This window comes from Rhinolophus sinicus, chromosome 1 (assembly GCF_057876585.1).
Source record: "Rhinolophus sinicus isolate RSI-liver-muscle chromosome 1, RSI-T2T, whole genome shotgun sequence".
NCBI classification, from domain to species: Eukaryota; Metazoa; Chordata; class Mammalia; order Chiroptera; family Rhinolophidae; genus Rhinolophus; species Rhinolophus sinicus.
In genome coordinates this window covers 34,708,816-34,732,600 of record NC_142501.1, presented here as the reverse complement: position 1 = coordinate 34,732,600, position 23,785 = coordinate 34,708,816, and the positions used below count along the sequence as shown (strand labels likewise).

General features: G+C 37.0%; 2 long non-coding RNA genes across 2 annotated transcripts in view; one reads left to right on the top strand and one right to left on the bottom strand.

Moving 5' to 3' along the window:
• The first annotated feature begins 529 nt into the window (after positions 1-529).
• Positions 530-23,785, top strand: LOC141568779 (uncharacterized). The gene is made up of 2 exons (XR_012491968.2): positions 530-781; positions 23,509-23,785. It is a non-coding gene; the product is annotated as an uncharacterized LOC141568779 (long non-coding RNA).
• Positions 23,531-23,785, bottom strand: part of LOC141568780 (uncharacterized) — a 137,965-nt gene continuing 137,710 nt past the window's right edge. Inside the window, exon 3 of the long non-coding RNA XR_012491969.2 lies at positions 23,531-23,654. This is a non-coding gene — a long non-coding RNA (uncharacterized LOC141568780). The remainder of the gene's footprint in view (positions 23,655-23,785) is intronic.

Genomic DNA, 23,785 nt, shown 5'->3' with positions numbered 1-23,785 from the left:
ACAAAATATTTAACCACACTAAACTTAAAAATAATAATTTAAGACCAAATAATACACTAAGTTTCTGTGAAAAAGATATTCCTGTCTGAGAAACAAGAATAGCAACTATCGATACATACATAAAAGTTATTTTGGATAACTTTTAAAAGGGACTAAATGACTAATAACTCTTGTATTATGAAAAAGAAATATCTAAAAATCAACTAATTTCTTTTTTTTTTTAACATAACTTGAGAATTTAAACACTACCCAATTATTTAACATCTTCTACTTAGTACCAAACAAGACATTCCTAGGACAGTTGTTACCTGCTGTATTTTTTTAAAATGCTTCACAATAATAAATAATTTTGGTGTCCAAAACTAAGGGGCTTTTGCTCGCATGTTTATCAGCAAGCTCCATTTTAATAGTCCTGTTCTTACCATGAAAAATCCACTGAACTGGCATGAAACCAAGAGTTATTTGTGGTAAGTCTGAGAACGCAGCACACATGTTTGCCAAAATTGTTACATGATAATGCTAAATTCAATGGGGCATTTATCATATGAGTTTTTAAAAAGAAGAAATGGCACAACTGTTTGTGCTAGTTTGCCCTGAGAAAATTCTTTTAAAAAGGATTTGCTGATCAGATTCTGCCATTTATTTTAAAATCAGAATTGCAGAAATGAGTAAGCAACCCACTGAAATGCCTGGAAGCACTACATGAAATTCCAGAGTGACTGAACGTGTTGATCCAGATGGTGGTCAGACAATGTCTGGGAACTCCGCTGTCAGCCTAATTGTGAGTAATGACTCAACTCTGAGAAGTTTGCACATTTGAATCAGATAAGCATTCACCATGCTGGATTCTTTCAAACTTTGTTTGAATGTGCTCTGGATCATTAATTGCTCTTTACCACATGTTTTAATGTCTAATATTTCCATTGCTAAGAAGATATTCAAGAACATACATTAGATGGCTTTTTAAGCCACCTTTAAATCTGTGAATTATTCCATTGACAAACATTTAAACGTGAATCTTTTGGACATATCACACACACACACACACACACACACACACACACACACACACACACACACACTGTAGCCAAATAGTTACACCCCCATTATTTTGTGTGAGTTTCTCTTCTCTGCCTCCTTGAGCTCCACCACTTCCTTCTCCCTCTCTTTCTGTTTTTTCTGAATGCGAACTATCAAGGCAGCACAAGCCCCTCTACAATTTTATAGTTTAGTGGGAAGGAAACAACAAATACAAATAAATATGTAAAATGACTACAACACTGAAGAAGAACTATAAAATCTGGGTATCATGAAAGACAATAATGGCAGTGGACGGATGGAGAAGATAAGGAGGCATGAATTCACTTTAGAAATGGTCATGGATGGCTTTTTGGAGAGAGTGACTTTGAAGGCAAGTTAAGTTCAAGAATAATAAATAGTCCAAGCAAAACAAACAACATATGCATGAGGCCCTAAGGATGAAAGAGCTTGGAGTGTTTCTAAAAGTGAGAGGAGATTGGGGTAGCTGGAGTCCACTGAGAGGAGAGAAAGCAGAAATAAAACTGGAGAAGCAGTTAGGGATTACACGATGAGGGAACTAACAGGGATGGGAAGGAGTATGAATTTTATTCTAAGTGCTGTGCATAGTCATTGAGAGGGTAAGAAGTAGGGAATAACACAATCACATCTGCTCTGAAGTTTCACAAAGAATCACTGGCTTATGCTAGAGAATGGTTGGGAGAAAGACTAAAGTAGAAGCAGGGAGAACAATTAGGAATGAATTCTTACAGTTTAGGCAAGAGATAAGGGTGGCCTGAACTAGGGTGCTTGCAATGGAGACATCCTGCTCCATTTCAACCCTTAGTATGTATATCCAATTCTATTTTTATATTAGCAAAATAGCCTTATATTTTGCCCCTCTTTTTTGCTCATAATTCTTTATCTGTATGAAAAGACATAAAGTGTCTAATACGAGAACTTCAGCTTGTTTTCATTTGTTTCCAAGTGAAATTTTTCTACCTCTCCTGAAAATGCCATCTTATTATAAGGGATGTATATGAGGGATTTAAAAGAATGATAAAAGGATAGCCAACATTTATGTTCCCTAAATTGAAAACTGTCATATTGTTTTGTACAATCAGAATAATTGCCATCTTAGGTCATGAGAAAACATATGCGCTTGTATTATATTTATACACTTTCTTGTCCTGTGAACTAAATATCATTTTATATGAATGGCAAAATGGCTCCAAGTCAAAAGTATAACCTTGATCCATATTTAAAAGTTAAGCTAAGACTTGCAGTTGTTTCCCAAATTTAAAATTTACTGAACACTATTCCTTCTTTCTCAATGAAAATATCAGTGTTGATAAGCCCATGTAGTTTTCAGCATTATGATCATGTTAATCTATATTTCCCATTCAATTAGTTAAAGGAAGGAAATTAGCATACATAGGCATTTATAATTCTTCATTGAATTGATGGTCCTTTGTTGATATTAATTATAAATGAAATTAATGTATACAGCATGACACAGACTAAAACTTTCACTTCAGAGTAGTCTATTGTTAATTAGTTTATTTGTTGGTTATGAATGGCTTAGTCTAACAGCCAGAATATTTTTTTTACTAGACAATGAATGAAATAGATTCTTTATCCTAAATCATCTCCACAGACAGGCCGAAATTATTCAATAATTCTTTAGTACTCACATTTGAGCATGTGTTGTCTGCTCTGATTCTGATCACTGGCAAAACCTTCCTGGATAGTTAGCAATTTATAATACAAATGAGTGGATATGTCAGTAAGAAAGAAAAAATATAGGTCAAGTGACAATAATTAGCTAACTTTTTATAAAAAGAAGGAACTATTATTTTTCTAAGATAAAATAATTTTCTTTGGCTTTATTGAGTAGCAAGGGAGAGGGACTGAAATCAATTTGGGCTAAAAGCCAATCAATAGTACTGCAGCACTCTACACTTGGCTCAAATGCATTTTATTAATCACCTTGGGGAGTAAATCCCTAATCCCAAATTAGGACTCAGAATCCCTTTCAATTCTTCAGCTTCTCCTAGATGATCTGGGTGGTTATTTACCCCAGACTCCTTCCATTTGTGTTTTCCTTTTCATGTAGCCTTTCTTGTGATGAATATTTGAACATCAGTGCACTGCTTACATAACCTTAAGTGCCAAGCTTCTCCGAGGGAGTTGGGTCAGCCAAGCAGAACATATCATGCAGCGGGAGGGGCAAGTGCTACCATGGTGATTTACCCAGAGGACGCACCCTACATAGATGTTTCATAAATTAAATTCCATTCATCATCCTGGTTGTCTTTTGTCAAGGCTATCTCTCCCTTTTGTATACAGCAGCAGGGTTGTGTAGTACTAGAATACTAGGGAAAGCAGAAGAGAAGGGGAAATACATGTACTTCCACAGGGTATGCAGAAAATCATGTCCCTGTGGCATTAGTGAAGAAATAATGATTGCTCGAGAGAGACATGCTCAATAGAATGAGAAAACGTTTACAGGAGAGTGGTTGAAAGATGTGATAAACACAGCAGCATTATTAAACAGTGACTCCTGAAATTAACATACTCATTATATATGGTATTTCCTCAGATGGAATCATGTGACAGTTTTATCCTTGTCACTGTCCTCTTACTGAGCACTTCATCCATCTCCAGGCTGTTCTGTATAGAGTCTGCGTCCTATGGCTCCTTAACACACGGTGAATTAGAATAATGCTCTCTTTCCAGTACATCAGTCATCAGGTAGTCACCCATAAAAGGAGTCAGGTGACTAACTGTTGGCAACAAATATTAGAATGTCCTTGCTGTTTGACAAGCAGGAGATACCTCTGTGCAATTGATTTCCTTGGGTTTAGTGTGGGTTTGTTTGTGTATCTTCAAACTGCGTCACTAGGAACTGTGGACTCTGGATTTGTAAAAGATTAGCATTCCTGCCAGAGAGGCAATCAATAACAGGGAGAAACTTCTGCTGCCTCATTGTAGAGGGACAACAATATCTTGTTGTTTATTCAACATAATTTATGCTTCTCACCTATTGAACTTGTGTTATGAATAGAGACAGAGACACACTGCTAAAAAAAAAAATAGCTCTAGATTACATACCTAGTTAGAGTAACTCAACTTCTAAAAGGCTCTCTTTCCCTCACTAATTAAGCTTAATCTAATTATAATCTTGGATTAATCCTAATTATGACAGATTTTTGTAATTTTATTAATTTTTACCTCACAAAACAAATGGAAAACAAGAGCTAAGTCAAAGAGGAAATTTTCTTCATGTACTAATATTTTATAAAGAAACCAAAATGTTTTAAGTAATAGAAGAAATATTTAAGTCCCAATATAGAGTAACCATAATTCAGCACCAGTGCTAAGAAGTGTTCTCTCATTGCAAAAAGTAGCACTGATAGGTGTGAACTCTTATGAGTATATTATGAGCAACTACTATAAGATAGTCTCTGAGCATAAAGCACTGCCATCAAGAAGCTTGGTACCTACAAACTTCTTTCTGAAGACACAGAAAAACACCTCAAAACTAACATGCTAATACAAAACTTAAGGTCTTCTCAAACCAATTCCTTCCCCCATATGTTTTATCTCAATGGTAGTACTGCCAGTCTACCCACGGCCACAAGCTATATAAAATTAAAAGGCATTTTTGTCATCAACTTTGCTCCCGGGCCCCACATCTTACCCAATACCAACCCTGTTAATTTTCTCTCTTAAATACATTTACAATGGTTTCACCCCAGGCTGTGCTACACACATCTCTCACATAAATACAGCAAAATAGTCTTCTAACTGGTTTTCCTGAATTTTCCCTTTCCAGCCGACAATCTATTCTCCACAAAACAGTCATACTGATCGTTTCAAAATATAAATCTCACACCAGCATTTAAACCCTTACCTACTAGCAGTTTGGGGCTTTAAGGCAAGCGAACAGAAACAAATGCTCAGAAGTCAGGATCCATGATCAAAGGAGCAACAGGAAGTTCAACCAAGAATACATATTCAAGCAAATCGTCATACACATTTGTCCTGCACTCCAGCCATGCCAACTTACTAACCTTTTCCAGGTTATAGCATGGTATTTGTGATTCTTTGCTTCTAAATGAACTCTTTACACTTTATCTGACAAATTCATACTTTTTCTTTGGAAATCTGTTCAACCCCTCCTCCCTCTTCTGACCTTCTCTGGCTATACCAAGGCTGGGTTACTTGATCTTTAATGATAGGACTTTCAGGTTCTCAGGTCAGGATTTTTGTGTTCACACTATCATTAGGTTTTTCTTTTTCCCACAAAGTAGTTATTGTTTAAATGTACAGTTATAATCCCCACTGGATTGTTATCTACTTATGGGTAAAGATTATTCATTCACTTTCTCAATTTTTCAATAAATATTTTGAGTGCCTACTACTACATGCCAATACATGTAACTCTAGCTCATGAAAGGCATATAGTAGACATACAATATGTCCTGAATAGAAAAACACTTATTTTGTTAATATTCTTTGCCTTCTCTAGAAAATAAGAAGGAACCAATGTTGTTTTTATCATTACTGTTTTTCCTTTTTTTTTTTTTAATCTTTAGTGTTCAGCACAATGTCTGGCACATATTAGGTGTCATGTAAATGTTTTTTGAATAGATGAATAAAGCCCTGGAAACACCTTCCCATAGTTGTACTAGGTAAACTCTAACTCATGCTTCCTTCCTGAGGAAGTATTTCTCAGCTCACCCAGATAATTTTGAATACTGCTCCTTTATGCTCCCAGGGCAAATGTACCTATCTTTACAATAGTACACAACAGCATTTAAAAATATTTTTTGAGCATCTGTTTTTTTTCCCCCAGAGTACTTTCTTTATATTTTGTGCCTTATTGATCCAGCATAATGAAAAAATGAATGCAGGAAGAGCTACAATGAAATACAGTATCTGAAAGTACACAAGAGAGACCCATTAACTTTTTTCTGTATTGATTCTTTTATAAATTATTTTTTTCAGTTACAGTTGACATTCAATATTATTTTACATTTGTTTCAGTTGTGCAGCACAGTGGGTAGACATTTACATAATTTATGCAGTGATTGCCCTAATTAGCCCTGTACCCACCTGGTACTATCCATAGTTGTTGCTACATTATTGACTGTATTCTCTATGCTGTACTTTACATCCCCATGACTTTTCTGTAACTACCAGTTTGTATTTCTTAATCTCTTCACCTTTTTCACCCAGCTCCCAAACCCCTCCCCTCTGTCTCTGTATCTATGAGTCTGTTTCTGTTTTGTTTGTTCATTTATTTTGTTCTTTAGGTTCCACATATAAGTGAGATCATGTGGTATTTGTCTTTCTCAGCCAGACTTATTTTACTTAGCATAATACCGTCTAAGTCCATCCATGTTTTCACAAATGGTTAAGATTTCACTCTTTTTATGGCCGAGTAATATTTTGTTGTATATATGAACCACATCTTCTTTATCAAGACATCTATTGATGGGCACTTGGGTTGCTTTCATATCTTGGCTGTTGTAAATAGTGCAGTAATGAACATATGAGGTGCATGTATCTTTTCAAATTAGTGTTTTTGAATTTCTTCTGCTAAATATTCATAGTGCTGGGTCATAAGGTAGTTCTATTTTTAATATTTTGAGGAACCTCCAAACCATTTTCCATAGTGGCTGCACCAATTTGCAAACCTACCCACAGTGTACGAGGTTTCCTTTTCTCTGCATCCTTGCCAACACTTGTTTGTTCATTTATTGATGATGGCCATCCTGACAGGTGTGAGGTGATCTCATTGTGGTTTTAATTTGCATTTCTCTGATGACTGGTGATGTTGAGCATCTTTCCATATGTCTGTTGAAGGACCATTAATTTTGAATTGATGGATGGAAGGTTAGTGTTTTGGACTAAATGGTATTGGAGTTGAAAGATGAATAAGATGAATAAAATAAAACTTCAGGTCACATAAGGAATAGGGACAAGAAAAGGCAGTCCAGAGGAGGACAGCATAACATAGTAGGGTACAACTGTGCAGGTGCAGGGGGTGATGGGCATGGCTGGACTGCAGGAGAGTGGAGGGTTTGGGGATGGTGCAGGGAGAGTGCAAGAAAGGAACCTGTACAGGTTGTGAAAGGCTAATGCCATGCTGGAATTTGACATGTGTAGAATTTGAATGTGGTTTACGAACACATCAGAATATGAGGAGGGCAGAAAGGAGTTACTGGATTTGGTGAATATAAAGTGGGAGCTTTTAGGAGACTAGGTTTTCTGGATATTAGAGGAGAGGGTCAAGAATTAAGGAGTTTCACAATGAGTGAAAATAAAAACAAAACAAAAACAAAAAGGTGATTCTGAGAATTTTAATAATGAAGGAAAACAAAAAGACAAGGACAAGAATTCAAAGTTCATGAGAGGAGATTGAACATGTGAGTAGGTCTAAGAAAACGTGACCAATTAATGGAGGCAATATCAAGAAACAGATGAAAAGAATAGTACAGGTGGGAGGGTGAGGCTTTGAAAGGAAGAGAGATATTTCTCCCTTAGGGATAAAATGTATAACCTTAAAAGAGCCAGCATGTAACGCTTCATTAGGATCACTGTATTAGAATACATGTGGTAAGGGTAAATTTTAGCATCAAAAAATATTTAATTGTATTATTTAGCACTTAAATGGATAAAGACTATATTATTTTAGAAGGAAAAAGTGATTTATAAATCTTCTTATAATTGTAAATTTCTTTGGCTATAAGTCTCTTGTAAATGATTGCTCTTGACTGTTTTTGTGTCAGAGGTGATGGGAAGGTTGCTCTTTCTCATATGTTCTAATGGCCAATGCTGGGAGATATACTGACTTTTATATCTCTAAAAATTTCTTACATGGAGAGAAAAATAACACAGTTAAATAATAGTAAACTAAAATTGATTTCTTGCTATTGTGTATTTTTCATTCTCCAAATTCAATGGCTGGGCATCCTATGTTTTGAAAACTATTAAGTGAACTTGAAAACCTTTAATTAAAACTTGATTTCAAGTCAATGTACATTTCTTATACCTTTAAGAAATCAACAAATGATGGCTCGCACTCACATCATTCATTACTCGTGACGTACTGTCATATCCAGTAACAAAAAGTAAAACCTTCATAAAATTTACTGCAAAACATTAAGTTAACTGAATTTCTCTTAACATAGTGACAAAATTAAAAATCAGAAAAATTCTTGGAAAACTGACATATGTGGCTTAATTAGCTGAGTAACTGCTGGATACACTAATATCTTAAATCAAAAGTTTAGTAAGTCCTTATAATTGCACCATGATTATCTTTAAGTTATTTTTCTTTCCTTTTACTTTCCAAAGTAAATTTAACACTGTTATTATCTATTATAAAAATTGCCTAAAATGGTATGTACTGAGTTTTAACAACATCCTCTGCTTAGTTTGAATTATCTCTAGTTGTAGCTTTTCCTTATCTTAAATCATCTAACCTCCAACCTATAATTCATTTTTTGTTTATGGCTATATAGATACAGACACAGTGTATTCATGATCCATCCCATATGTTCGTTTAGATAAGTTCAATCATTCTTTGGCAGAAGTCATTTTTTTTTTTTTAACCTACATCATGCAAGAAAAATTAGGTTGACCTAATTGTTTTTTGGAGCATGGGATTGTCACAGCCATATTTGCAATGTCTCCTTTTAAATGCTCGTGTTCTCGCTACCCTACCTGCTAATGTTTTAAGGAAGATACATTACAAAACAAGGGGGGAAATTTTTTTTTTAATTAAATTTATTGGGGTGACAATTGTTAGTAAAATTACATAGATTTCAGGTGTACAATTCCGTATTACATCATCTATAAATCCCATTGTGTGTTCATCACCCAGAGTCAGTTCTCCTTCCATCACCATATATTCGATCCCCCTTACCCTCATCTCCCACCCCCCCACCCCCCTTACCCTCTGGCAACCACTAAACTATTGTCTGTGTCTATGAGTTTCTGTTTCTCATTTGTTTATCTTGTTCTTTTGTTGTTTTTGGTTTATATACCACATATCAGTGAAATCACATGGTTCTCTGCTTTTTCTGTCTGACTTATTTCGCTCAGCATTACTCTCTCAAGATCCATCCATGTTGGCAGTAAGAAAAGATGATATAGGAACATTTGGGGGGAAATTTAATGTTGTGGACAGTGCTGGCCTTGCTTAGTTTTTTTAATACCACTCTGCCTGGCTTATCCTTCCATCTTGATTGATGAGAGCAAGAATAAACCCATGGTATAAAGCGGGGCAATTTTTCAAAAATCTGTACAAGAAGCAGTTAGATCTGCAGCCAAAATGTAAAATTTCTAGAAGAGAATCAAGATACCAGAGGTTTGCTCTGTGGACAATCCAACAATAGTAGCCCCAAGTTCCAGGCATAGAGAAGGACCAGTGTGAGAGGTCATACCAAAAACAGGTGACTAAGTCTGCGTACTGAACCCCTGGATCATTCCCCCAGTGCTTCCCAGGTATTTGTATTTGTGGTACATACTCATAAGTTCATGGAGATTGCTGAGTAAACTGTATGTTTTGTTATGATTTGGTGAGAGTTGGTGCTTTTTTCTAATCTTTTTATTTTTATTTTTTATAAAGCCTATTATATCACCAACTTTGTCCAGTCCCATCCAGTTCCTTGTCTTGTAAGATTCTCCCATAAAGAATGTGAGCCCAGACCCTCAGCACCCTATAAATATCCCTCTTCTGACTTCCCCTTCAGAGACGCGGCTAAGTCTTGTTACAGTGGTGTTCACTCTTCCTGCAGCAATTTCTAATAAATTTAACTTTTCTTTAATAGGCTATCTGGAGATATTTTAGTGAGTTCATCAGCAACATCATGAAGAATGCCTAATTAAGGCTATTTCCTGTTTTGAAATGCTATATATTACATGAATTCAGTATATTGATAATGTTTCAGTCAAAACAAATTTAGCAATATAAAATTCCAATGGAATATGCAAAACAGTTTGCACCATCCCATTTGTTAATCAAAAATAGTCTGAGGTGCCTTGAGGGAAAACAGAAACCCAGCCTACTCAAATGGAGTTCCTTCACAAGAGTCAGGTCACCTAAAAGTTATTAGAGATTTATTCCTTTGGATTTTAGATGCAAATGCTGGCTCTAATCTCAGTGCTTTTGTCCATTGTTTCCCTCCATCTGGAATTTTCTTCTCACAATCATCTTTCAAAATGTGGCTTAGATGGTAATAGGTTGGCGCAAAAGTAATTGCGGTTTTTGCAATTATGTTTAACCTTTTAAACCACAATTACTTTTGTACCAACCTAATATTTCTGTGAAGTCTTTGATGAACCTTCTCAGCCTTCCCTTTATAATTAGTTCCTCCCTTCATTCTGCTATGTCTTTTGTGTTTACCATATAGTATTTGTTTTCATTTCTTTCTCCACCTGCAACACTTTCACCTACTTGAGGGTAGGATCCATGCTATATATGTCCTTGTTTCCCTAAGAGCTTAAACTTTTTAAAATGTAATGCATTTCATTGAGTTATCAGATTTTTGGTCCCATGATTATTTAATTGAAAATCTACTTATAAACCCTTATTAGCTAATGATACCTGAGTGGTGTATAACTTTTCCATGAGATAAAAGGCCTACTAAGATGGAGACACAGTGTTATTAGTTGGTTGGAACAGAAATTCTAACTAGAACAAGGGCACTAAAATAGAAACTAGAAAGGAGCCAAAGGCAAGAGTCAAGGATTTGGGGCCATTCTGGTGAATAAGAATTTTATAGAGGTTTGGTAGCTTTTCCATGTTTTCTAGGAAAGTCTGATGTGCATGGTACACTATTTCAGAATAATTCATTTTGTTATGTTTAAGCCTTTCAGTTAAAAAACACTGCTATGTTAGATTCTATCATGTTCAAAAGAGCAGGGTGTGTGTATGGGTGTGTGTGTTTTCTTGCAGAAAATAAAATCTATATTACCTTAAATCACATCCTATATTGTTGTTGTTCTGGAATTTTTTCAGGAATATATTCTAGCCATTATATTCCCTACTTTAAAAATAGGGAATTTTTTAAAGGTAGCGTTTTTCACTGAAAGAAGCAACTTGATTTCTATCTTCTAAGGGTCTGAAAAGTTAAATGACATTCAGGTCACTAAGAAAATGAATGTCAGGTTGACATGAGTCAGGATTTATCTAACAAGACTTCCTTCATCTGCAATTAGTGAGTGGTTACATGGCGTAGAATAAAAGCACTAGCTTTAATAGCCAAAATCATGAGACCAAATCAAAAACTCACATCTTACCTGGGCAACAATGGGCCATCATTTCATGTCTCTGGATCTCAGTTTCTTTTTTTGTTAAATGGGGATAATAGTACCTCTTTCATAGAATTTTTCTGAGGATTACATGAGTAATGTGAAAAAGTATGCCCTAGGAAATAAAAATGTTTTTGTTGAACTGGAAATGCATTCATAGTAACTTTGTGAATCAGTTAAGTCAATAAGATAATTTCACCCACTTAGATTATCACTCCACATACAGGATCATAGTTTTACATTAGGAACTATAAATTCAAAGAAAAACTTTTTGTGAGCACAGTTTAGGCAACATTAGAATTGCCAGGATACTGCAGCCAATACACCACCCCCTCGCACGAAACCATAGAGGTGCTTCAATAGCCACAAGTGGTCCAGATCTCTGTTTTATGTCTCTTCTGAAAGAAGGCCAAGTGTTTTTCTCTATCTAGTTCTCACAAATGAAGTGGGCAGAAATGTTAGCCGTGTGACTTTAATGAGTATCACATGAGTAAGTTCTCTACACACTACTTTGGAAATGTCACCAAATGAAAGGTTGCATTTAGAAAGGGCTTAAAACGAACAAGATAATGGTATAGTCGTTGCCTGGTACACAATTGAGGACATTACCTTTGCAGCTGGGAAATATAACAGGGAAGCAGTAAGTTTGGTTACTGCATACACAGCGAGTGCTCAGAACATGACGCACCTGCTTTAACTTGAAAATTGGTTCTTCTCCCAAACGAAACCAAATAAACCTATACAAAGCATACAGAGGGAATGCCTGGCATATCCTACAGGTACTTGTTTTCCTGTTATTAGGCAGTTAGCAGTTTGAGCAACGCTTAAAATGCACACTTGGTCATCCACACTTAACACATTTTCTGTTGCCATAAGCGCAGTTGATAAACAGTTAAAAAACTTTCACAGATAATATTTCCAGAACTCCTTCTGTCTCTAGCTTGTTACCCATGGAACTATTCCAAGCAAAACAAATAGTAGGAACCCCGGACAACCTCTGTGGAGCACTTACCTCCTATTCACATGATTAAACTCTCACCTAATTGCCATTTGGCTGCCTAAGGTGCTTCTAAAATTTAGCTTGCTTATTCAATTGTATTATATATGGCATTATAGCAAATATCACCCATTCTGACTAGATACCTCATTGGACAATAACTAATTTTATGCATTCTACCCTCACCCTAGCTCCTGGAGGATGGGTACAATACAATATCAGAATCATTTTTGTATCACTGATGCTTAAAACAAGACTTGGCATTTAATAGGGCCTCAATAAACTTGTGTTGACTATCTTAAGAATGCCTGTATTATTGTACCTGCTTCCCCACTGACCCCATGCATTTGTCTGTAATAAAGTCCTACCTCCATGTCTTCAGTGTATCTAACAATACTTAGATTCTTGTGCACTTGGAAGCAAATTTTAACTCTCTGAATTAACCAAACTCTTTGAGCTACTTGTAACACATTCTCTTATTTACTTTCATCAAGCTCCCAATCTATTTTCTCAATTTCAACAAATATTTATCATCGCCTGCCTGAAAATACCATGCAACATTTCGTGGAAGTTGGAAAATTGCAATCACTGCCATCTGTAACAGCACTCTCCAATAGAAATATGAGAGCCACAAATGAAAGAAAATGTGTGCTTTAAATTTTTCTAGTAGCTATAATTAAAAAGTAAATAGAAACATGTAAAATTAATTTAAATAATGTGTCTTAACTACATATATCAAAAACATTATTTCAACATGTGTTCAATATAAAAATTATTAAGGAAATGTTTCACATTATTTTTTTCTTATCAAGTCTTCAAAAGCTGGAGTGTATTTTAGGCTTACAGTGCATTCAGTTTGGACTAGCCACATTACTCAATAGCTACATGTGACTAGTGGTTACCATATTGGATAGCACAGACCTATAAAAACACCTGTTTATAAAATAGAGGTGTACATAGAACTCTGACACAAAATAGACTATAATAAATGTGATATTAAGTAAAAACAATAAAACAAGGGGGCCAAGGGAGTACTCATTCCTAGAAAGAAAAATAGAAGTAGACTCCTTTGGAACTACTCTCACTCTGCACTCTTTCCTAAACCATGGATCTTCTCATCTTAAAAGTCACGTCCTCCTTCATCCAATGACTGTGTGCATCTGTGTATCTGTGAAAGCATTTATGTATTTTGTAGAACTATACGTAAGTAGATAACACATTTATGTGAAGATGAGGCAACGCGTAAATGAATGTGACTCTATGCAGCTTATATAAACACTGTGACTAGAATATATGGGAAGGGCCCCGTCAAGATGGCAGAGTATGTAAACACTGTGCTTGAAACCTCTAACAGCTATGCCAAAGCACTAAACTACAGAACAACTATTATTGAGAATTGCCTGAAGTTTAGCAGAACAGAAGTCCTACAGCTAAGGATATACAGAAAAAGCCATCTCAAGGCTCGTAGGATGGGTGGACAAAAAGAACAGGCCAGTCCCAGACCTGCACATGGCAGGTAACTATCGAGAGCAATACCTAGACTGCGGAGGTTCCCCCTGAGGAGCAGTGGTCCACGCCCCAAACCAGGCTCCCCAGCCCAGAGTTCCAAGGCCAAAAAGAGAAGCACCTACATCTTTGGCTGTGAAAATCAGTGAAGATTGTGGCTGACTGAGACTGTGGGAGGCTGGACTCGAAGGTGTTCCTCTTAAAGGGCCTGCACACAGACTTCTTCACTAGCAGTCATTCACTCTGAGCCCCATCTCTGGGGCAGCAGCATAAAACGCAACAGGGATATATGGGGAAGAAAGGGTTGTATGGCTCCAGCATGAGGGCTGTGGAGGGGCAGCTTTCTTCCAGACAGAAGTGCTGGCAGAAACCATTATTCCTTTTTTGAGCCCTTCCCAGTATACAGACTTAGGCAGGTGCCATAACTGAGCCTCCATCAATCTGGTTAACATCATTGGCCCACTCTGAGGACTCCATGAGACCCCACCCAACTTTTGGGCACACCCAAGCCCCTTCCAGGAGCTTTTCCATACAAATGGCCTGTCTTGTGTCATGCTGTGGACTTTCCTAAAAATCTCTCAAAGGTTCACAAACACCACTCAAGCAGCATCTGGCCTCAGCATGCCTGTAACCCCTTATTGAGCAGCCCCAAGGCAGGCATTGGCTGTAGCCAGCCCTGGTTTAAGGCTTGGCCACTCCTAGGAACTCCCAAGCCTAGCACAGGTGGCTATAATGCTCATAATGTTTTATGGCTCATGCCCAGTGGTCCCAGGCAAAGCAGAGGCATGGCTGAACTTGGCCTGCAGTGGGGCCCCTCCCAGGAGAGCCCAGGGCTGGCATGCCCTGTGAATAGCTTTGGATCTAGCTGGAGCACCGTCTAGCCACATCCAAGGACAACACACCCCAAAGGGAGACTGGAAAAGCAGAAGAGCACTGTTAAAGCAAACCTTGTTCTGTAGTGTCAGCCCCTACACGACAGCTCCTCCACTGTAGTCACAGCAGGTCCTTACAACCAATCAGTCCATGGCTCAATCCTTCCCATTAACATGCAAACAGCAACAAGGCTCAACTACAAGAGGAGGGCACACACAATCCACATAAAAAAACATGCCTGCAGCACTCAGCTCAGGTGACCAAGGAGACTATGTCACTGGGCTGCACAGGGCACACCTACTACAGAAGGCCACTCTAGTAAGACAAGGAGACATAGCAGCCCTACCAAATACATATAAACAAACACAGGGAGGCGGCCAAAATGGGGAGACAAAGAAACATTCTCCAAATAAAAGAACAGAACAAAGCTCCAGAAAAAGTTCTAAACTAAATGGTGACAAGCAATCTACCAGACACAAAGTTCAAAACACTATTTATAAGGATACTGAATGACCTCAGTGCGAACTTCAACAAAGAAATAGGAAATATACAAATGGAGATAGAAAACATAAAAAAGAACCAGTCAGTAACAAAGAATACAATAACTGAAATGAAAAATATGTTAGAGGGAATCAACAGTAGATTAAATGAAACAGAGGATCAAATCAGTGATTTAGAAGATAAGGTAGCAGAAAACACCCAATCAGAACAGCAAAAAGAAAAAAATATGAGGATAGTTTAGGGGGCCTCTGGAACAACATCAAGCATACCAATGTTTGAATCATAAGGGCACCAGTAGCAGAAGAGAGAGCAAGGAATTGAAAACCTATTTGAAGAAATAATTATGGAAAAACCTCCCTAACTTGGCAAAAAAACATATATACATACAAGCCCAGGAAGCACAGAGACTCCTAAACAAGATGAACCCAATGAGGCCCACACCAAGACACATCATAATCATAATGCCAAAGGTTAAAGACAAAGAGGGATCTTAAAAGCAGCAAGAGAAAAGCAGTTATTTACCTACAAGGGAGTTCCCATTAAAATGTCAGCTGGTTTTTCAACAGAAACTTTGCAGGCAAGAAGGCATGGGCACAAAATATTCAAAGTAATGAAAAGTAAGGACCTACAACCAAGGCTACTCTATCCAGCAAAGCTATCATTTAATATCAAAGGACACATAAAGGTTTCCCAGACAAGCAAAAGCTAAAGTATTTCATCACCACCAAACCAGTATTACAAGAAATATTAAAAGGATTTCCTTAACACGTTGCGTACGGATCACGAGAATCTTCACGAGGGATTTAAACCCCGCCATACGCAACATGTTAAGAAGAATATCAAAAATATGAATAATTAAACGCCAATAACTACATATCTATCAACAATTACTTTAAATGTAAATAGATTAAATGCTTCAATCAAAAGACATAAGAGGGCTGAATGGATAAGAAGACAAGACCCTTACATATGCTGCCTACAAGAGACTCAATTCAGACTGAAAGATACATTCAGAGTGAAAGTAAAAGAATGGAAAAATATATTTTATGAAAATAGAAGTGACAAAAAAAAAAAAAAAAAAAAACCGTGGAGAAGCAATACTTGTACCAGACAAAATAGACTTTAAAACAAAGGCTATAGCAAGAGACAAAGACGGCCCCTGTAATCCCACTTCTGGGAATTTATCTGAAGAAATCAAGAGCACTACTGCAAAGAGACATGTGCATCCATATGTTCATTAAAGCATTATTTACAATAGCCAAGATATGGAGGTAAACTGGGTATTTATCAATGGATGAATGGATAAAAAAGAGGTGGTGTATGTGTGTGTGTGTGTGTGTGTGTGTGTGTGTGTGTGTGTGTGTTAGATAGATAGATAGATAGATAGATAGATAGATAGATAGATAGAGATAGATAGATAGATAGATAGATAGATAGATAGATAGATAGATAGATAGATGTATATATATGTATATACATATATATACATCTCTCTCTCTATATATATATATATATATAGAGAGAGAGAGAGAGAGAGACAGAAAGAGACAGAGAGACAGAGAGACAGACAGAGAGATAGACAGAAAGAAAGAGATGAATATTACTCAGGCATCAAAAAAGAATTAAGTCTTGCCAACTGAAACAACATGGATGGACCTAGACAGTATTATGCCGAGTGGAGTAAATAATACTGAGAAAGACAAATGCCATATGATTTCACTTATATGTGGAATCTAAAGAACAAAATAAATGAGCAAACAAAACAGAAAGAAACTCAGATACAGAGAACATGTTGAGGGTTGCCAGATGGGAGGGAGTTTGGTAGGATGGGTGAAAAAGGGAAGAGATTAAGAAGTACAAATTGGTAGTTACAGAATAGTCATGGGGATGTAAAATATAGCATAAGGAATATAGCCAATAATATTGTAATAACTATGATGTCAGATGGGTACTAGATTTATCAAATGATCACCTCATAAGTTATATAAATGTCTTATCAGTATGTTGTGCACCAGAAACTAATATAATATTGTATATCAACTGTAATTGAAAATTAAAAAATAATTATAGATAGACAGATAGATTTTTTAAAAGATTTCTTAAACAGGTATACATGAGGGGGGCAAATGCAAGATAAATAGAAGAGGCTGTGATTTGCAGAGTATATAATGGTGTATTTTTTTCCTGGTTGAGTCCCAAAGTGCAGGCAATGAGTAAGATAAAGATGTGAAGCTAATTAAAAGGACAGCCAACTTTCCGCTTTTCTCCCTCACAGGAAAAAGAATTGGGAGAAAATGATATGTTTTCACCACACCTACGTATTATACAAAGATCTCTTAGTTCTTGACTATCAGAAATAGGAATGAATTTAGAATGTAGAATTTAGATCTAAAAAGATTTGTGCAAATATTTCCCATGCTTGTCAGAGGTTTTCCTAGTGTTGCTATTGTCTGTCCTGCATAGAGCAGAGTGAGAAGATACAAAGCAAAGAAACAGAGTGCCTATGTAAAATCAGATATAAATTAAATGATAAAATACTGGGAGGAAGGGGAGGATGCATCAAAACAATACTGATTATATATGTAAATCATTAGCCTGGGAAGAATTAATTCACAAAACCATTCAGATGAGAGCTGTGTTTTGGAGGTTGGGGATCTGAATTGATTGAGAAGAGGTGAAAAGGATTGAGGAGGAACTCAAGAATGATACATAACACATCCTAAAGAGACTTAGATGAGTGAAATAGGAAATAAAATAAGTAACTTTACAGTTCAAAAAATTAATTGAGACAAAGCAAATCAATGGCAGTAAGTAAGAAAAGTAGATAGTGAGGAGCCTCATCTCTGAGATTTCACAGAACCATCCTAAATCCACTGGCCACATTTGGTCTCTCTCAGCTTCAATGTCCTCATCTGAAATGTGGGACTCATAATAGCCCCCACTCAGAAAAGATTAAATGAGTTAATCTATATAATGGGTTTAGCACAAAGCCTAGCACATAATAAACACACAATACATTTTAGATGCAATTGTTAGAAGGTTTGGGCACTCAGCGTATTTGATAGCAAGGTCAATTGGGTGTTGTTGGGAAGTACATGATAAGTTACCTTTAATGGAAAAAACAGATTGTACTTTCCTTGTCATTTGACAAAAGAGACTATAAATGAGGAGTTCAACTTTTAAGTCCAAGTTGGACTTAGAATGTGGTAGTCATTGAAGTGAAATGTTGGTAGAATCTGTGCCAAAGTTGTACCCAAATAAAATGAAAGTGGTGGAGACAAGACACATTTTTCATAAATAATCTGATAACTTATAATGCACAGGATATGAGAAGAACAAAGAGAAAACTGCACCCCTAGTCCACCCAAAACACTGACTAGTTACGTCACTTCTGGGAGATTCTTTAATCTCTCCAAGCTTCAGTTCCCTCATCCTTAAAATGGAAATAATATTAATACAAACTTCATACAGATGTAATGAGGATTAAGTGAGTTATGATTTGACAAGCACTTAGAATAGTGACCGGCACATTGTAAGTGCTATGTAAGTATGTGTTAGGTGGAATTGAAAACAAAATATGGTATCTTAAAAAGCTCTTTAAGCACTGACTTTTACTCTTCCATATATAGTATTTTTAAATCCAAAAAGCAACACTGTGAGGCAGTACTGGTCCCATTTGAGGAATGAGAAGAGAGTCTTGAAGGCATAGTCAGAGTCACATAGACAGGAAGTTTTGGAGCCAGGAGCCACATCCACTCAGGCCTGGACTCTTTCGACTACCACTGGAGCCTCCAATGCCATGAGCCTGAAAACCTGGAAACAATGATGTAATAACAATACTGAGAAGTAAGGAAGGGCTAGTGGCACACTGATTTGTCATTAGGATTCTTGTTACTTCAATTTTTAGAATATAATATCGAAGAGTCATTAGAAATGCAAAAACAAACAAAGACCATCCAAATGAGAACAAGCAAAGGCTATTTATTCAGAGCTTGCTATAGCAAGGAAGTCAGCCACCATCACTTGTGTTTTGGCAGAGACTCAAAGGAAATCAGAGGAGTGGGAAAGCTTTATAAATAGAAAAAAGAGAAGGCTTCCAGATATGGCATGGAGAAGCTAAATGTGGGCTAACTAGAAGGGGAGCGTCTTATGGTGTTGGTTAGGGGTACATAGTTGACTTTCACTGGTTGGTCCTAAGTTGGAAGAGGGGACAAAAATTAGAGAAGCTGTCAGTTATTAATCTAATCCTGGCTTTTGGGGGTCGATTGTTACAGGAGTTCTTATTGCTAAAAATAGTGTGGCTGACTTCCTACAAGTCTAACTTAGATAGCAGGCGGCCTTCCTGGGCTGGTCATTGTAGATAATGGGTTGGTTTCTTGGGCTGGTTGCTGCAGACTGTGGATCAGAGGTCAATTTTTGTATATGGTCTGACCATTGTCTATTTGGATAGTCAGTCTCTCAGAAGTCATCTGGTTAAAACCCCAAGCCAAATAAATAATCCCTGAGCACTGTGCAGCGTAATGCAGAACTCCACACAAGATGGCCTATTCCACTCCAATTCACCTTTCAATGTTTTGATATTTTTAGTTATTAATATTTACAAAAGTGTACCTACTTCTAATTCCCACCACTTGGTTCCAGTTCTGTGTTCTGAAGGATAATGAACCCTTCAGAGTACACAATGAGAGTACATACAATTCTCTGATGGCCTACTCTCAGCAGATAAACCTTGTATAAAAAGAAATGTAGTCTTCGAATTCACACAGAATTATCCTAATGTCACAGTCTGATCTTGCTGTTTTCCACATCTCAGGAATAAACTTCTGTTCTGCCCATTCATACATTTTATAGCAAATATACAGCCACCAGGAAATGGGGCTAAGTGTGAAAGTAGATCCCCATAGTAAGATAAGATTCTACACCTGTTTTTAATTTCAGGAAAATATCTCACAAAAAAACATTACTGTAACCTGTCACTAAAATGCCACCCTAGACAGGAACATAGGATTTGAATAAAGTTTCAATTAATAAATCATTATTTCTTAACTTTCCTTCATAACAGATTTTCTGTTCCTTCCCTCTCCCCTGTCCCCAAACATAAGTCACAGGAAATTCACTTGCTTTTCTTAAGGGGATTTATTGCTTCTCTCTCTCCTTCCAATAGCTCAAACATGAAGAACTAAAGGAACATCACAGAAAGAGAAACAAATGGTTCTTCAAGCTTGTCCTTCTTGACATTGGTGAAGAAAGAGTGGTTTTCTCAAAAGTTTTTCTCTACTTAATTGGATATGGTGGGGAAAGGGAACAATGGAAGTTAGAGAATAAGCTAACAGGCTCTGCCTCCACCAAGAGTGTGCAACCCTCCTAATCTTCCTTCTTGGAACACTGTACTCAGTACTTTGGTCTGGCCTTCTGCTTTGGAAGACAGTTCATACTGAGTAGAACAGATAATTTTCCCCTATGTACTCTTAAATCATACTTCAAACTTGAACATTGTAATTAACATTCTTTCTTCCCATTTTAAGTGGATTACATAAATAAACTTACTGTCCTACTTTATGTATGAGAAAACAAAACTATATACTCAACATTAATTCCTACTATATAATATTCACACATACACACAAATCCATATTTGTAAACAATATTTCCACCAACCCCTGAACTATGTGCATGATGATTACAAAATGCTGGGGGGTCATTGGACTTTAGTGAAAGTGGGAGGACAAGGCATATCTCAGGCAAATGATAATTTCACCAATCTCTTACCACCCTATCATTACCATAACGAGAAAAATGGAAGGCTCACCTATCCAGGAGATAAAAATTTTATGGAACCAAATTTGCCATAAAGGGAAATCCTACCAGCTTCTTCCCTCTGACCAGAGAGAGTTCAACTCTTTTTAAATGGATTCAACAAATACATCAATTATTAAATTTAGTAATTATTGGTGAGAGGAAAAACAATAATGCAAGTTAATGGAAAGAAAGCAACACATGAAACATGATTTTTCACTCCATGCCAGTGGCAAAGATGGTTACGCTCTCTACCAAAGATGTATGCTCTCCTTTTGTGGTGCTGAGTTGTTTCTGGAAAGCATTTACCCCTTTGTATTTAGATGGGGCTATGTGAATAGTCTTCACCAATGGAATGTGAGCCAAAGTGAGTTACTTCCAGGCTGAAGTGGTTAAATAGCAAATGTACCTTGCTCCCCACTCTTTCCTTTTCTTCTGGCTGAAATTTTAGGACTCCAAGGTCTGCAGAGGGATGGAAGAGCCATCAATGGAATAAGCCTGAGTTGCTGAATCACTGTGTGGAAAGCCATCCAAAAACATTTGATGTGGACTTTGTGTGAGCAAGAAACATATTCCTATTGTATTAAACTACTGAGATTTCAAGATTTTTCTATTACAACAGTTGGTATTATTTCAATACCGAAATCCACCCCATTATCTTCTGATAGATACCCTCAACCTTTATACTTTCTTTCCAAGTTCAGATGAATTAGGCTTGTTCAACCACAACTCTCAAAAAAAATATACTGAATTGCTATCACTTGCCTGAGTGCCACTATGAGGAACTTGGGTTTCTGAAAATTCAGCTTTTATGAAAATTTGTAAAGGACTTCAGTTTCTACCTCTGGTCAACCCTTTACTCTGCAAAATGTCAGCTGGGTCAGAGAGGAGTCCCATAATCCTTGGGAACAGGCAGGGCCTCATAAAATTTTCAACCTACAGCAACTGATAACAAAACCTGGACTTATTAAAGAGATGAACCCTGAAGGATTCCCACATGTTTTGGTTGCAGTTGTATTATTGGCTCCTTCTCTTCCTTAAGCCCCAGATACATTTTCTCATGATCTCTCTCATCTCGTCTTTCCACATTTGTATGAGATCTTCCCTCTTGCCAAATCTCTCCATGTTCTCTAGCTGAGTTTCATCTGTGCTGTTCTTATAACAGTTATTCCACACATTACAGGACTCAGAGAATAAAAAGGAGAGTAGCACTAATGAAGTGGAATGAAAATAGAGAGGCCAGATCATATAAAATCTTGTAGGCCAAGATAATGACTTAGTCATTACTCACAGAAGAAAAAAGAAACCAATGAAGCTCATTAAGAATAAAGATGTTGTAAAGATTTTGTAGGCTGTCAGATGGGCACTTGTCTTATTAGGGAGACCACTTAATGGATGGTGTAGATGCCTGACCACTGTACTGTACACCTGAAGCTGAAGCTGAATAATATTGAATGTCAACTATAATTTAATATATATATATATATATATATATATGGTCACAGGATGTGGAGTACAGCATAGGGAATGGAGTCAATGGAATTATAACAGCTATATACGGTGTCAGAGGGGCAACAGATTGGTGGAGGGGGGTTATCACTTTGTGAGAGGTGTAAATGTTTAACAATTACATTGTTTTCTACACCTGAATCTAATTTTAAAATTTTTAAAAAAGAATGAGAATCATATGAGCTGTTTTTTAAAAGATCACTTTGGCTTCAGGATAGAGAACAAGTTAAAGAGGGTCGATCAGAAGTTATGGCAATGATCCTGTCAAGAGATGCTGATGTGGCCTAATCAGAGAGTGGCAGAAGGGACTAATAAACAGCAAGCTTGTGATAATGACTGAATATGAGGAATGAAGAAATGTTAACGGAGCTGCCCAGATACTAATGGAGATGGGGACACTTCCTAGAGAACAAATTGGGGAAGAACGCTTACTCTATTTTTATAATGTTTTTTTGTTTGTTTTATTTACAGATACTCCTTAAGCAATTGTTCTAAAGAGTATACACAGACACACACACACACACACACACACAGTGCTACCTGTAAGCTCTTATGAAACGAAATAGAGGACTCCCTCGTCCCCCCCTTTTCTCCTCAGAGTTACCTGTCCCCCAACAGACCCTCAAGAAACTCTAGATTCACACGTTTTCTTCAGCTCTGATGGCAGTGACACCACCACATGCCACTTAGGCCTCAGGTTCTCCACCCGTGATACCTCCTGACCCACATTTCCTATAGCTAGTCTTGCCAGCAAGCTTTATCCACTGCCACTTCCTCAGCTGCCCCAATTTGTGCCGCAAAGGCTTTGGCCCTTTACCCTTCATCCTTCCCTGATATTCTCTGGGATGTATGGTTGTCATTGCTTTTCTCCTTTCACAGGTACTTAGGCCCCAAAGGTTATTCTTCCCAGTAACAACACCCCACACTACCACTAACTGCAGGAACCACAGGAATTCATTTTACTTTCTCTTTCTCAATAGGACCAAATCCATTTGTGCTCACCGTGCTGGAGCCATTCCTCCATCTTCTGTTCTTAGTTCCCAGGTGGCTAACTTCCTTCATGTCAATGGTGCAGACTCAGCCCTTTTCACTTTCTCTGGAATCTCCACTACATAACAGATGTTAACTGAAGAAGAGAAGAGAAAGTAAAAATTTTTTCCCCCTTGGAAGTTTGCCTCATATCAATCAATTTGCTATATTTAACATTCAAGCTTTGTGCATATGCTAATAAATCATTAAAATTCATGTGGATCCTAA